Here is a 1,111-nt window from a genome sequence, read left to right on the forward strand (position 1 = left end):
TTAAAGAAAACATAGAAGAAACACTTCAGGAAGTAGTACTAGGCACAGACTTCATGAATATGACCCCAAAAGCATGGGCAACCAAAGGAAAAATAAGTAAATGGGATTATATCAAACTAAAGAGCTTCTGCACAGCAAAAGAAACAATTAACAGAGTTAAAAGACCACTAACAGAGTGGGAGAAAATATTTGCAAAGTATACATCTGACAAAGGATTAATATCCAGAATATACAAGGAACTGAAACAACTTTACAACAAAAAAACAAGTAACCCAATTAAAAAATGGGCAAAAGAGCTAAATAGGCATTTCTCAAAGGAAGATATAGGAATGGCCAACAGACATATGGAAAAATACTCAACATCACTCAGCATTCAGGAAATGAAATCAAAACTACACTGAGATACCATCTCACCCCAGTTAGGATGGCTAAAATTCAAAAGACTCTGAACAATAAATGCTGGTGAGGTTGTGGAGAAAAAGGAACTCTCATACATTGTTGATGGGACTGTAAAATGGTGCAGCGTGTATGGAAAATGGTATGGAGGTTTCTCAAACAATTGCAGATAGATCTACCATATTACCCAGCTATCCCACTGCTAGGAATATACACAGAGGAATGGAAATTTTCCAGTCGAAGGTATACCTGTTCCCCAATGTTCATCACAGCACTCTCTACAATAGCCAAGAGTTGGAGCCAGCCCAAATGTCCATCATCAGATGAGTGGATATGGAAAATGTGGTATACCTAAACAATGGAATACTACTCAGTTATAATAAAGAATGAAATACTGCCATTTGCAACAACATGGATGGACCTAGAGAGAATTATGTTAAGTGAAACAGGTCAGGCACAGAGAGAAAAATATGACATGTTCTCACTTATTTGTGGGAGCTAAAAATAAATAACTAAATTCACACACACGGGCCGGCCCGGTGGCGCACTGCTACAGTGTGCCGCTTGGGAAGCGCGGCGGCGCTCCTGCCGAGGGTTCAGATCCCACATACAGACCGGTTCCCGCTCACTGGCTGAGCGAGGTGCGGGTGCAACACTGAGGGTTGCGATCTGGTTGCTGGTCCCGGTCCGGTACGGGCGCGACACTGAGGGTTGC

Source organism: Galeopterus variegatus, unplaced genomic scaffold, assembly GCF_000696425.1.
Source record: "Galeopterus variegatus unplaced genomic scaffold, G_variegatus-3.0.2 Scaffold7633, whole genome shotgun sequence".
In the NCBI taxonomy this organism is placed as follows: Eukaryota; Metazoa; Chordata; class Mammalia; order Dermoptera; family Cynocephalidae; genus Galeopterus; species Galeopterus variegatus.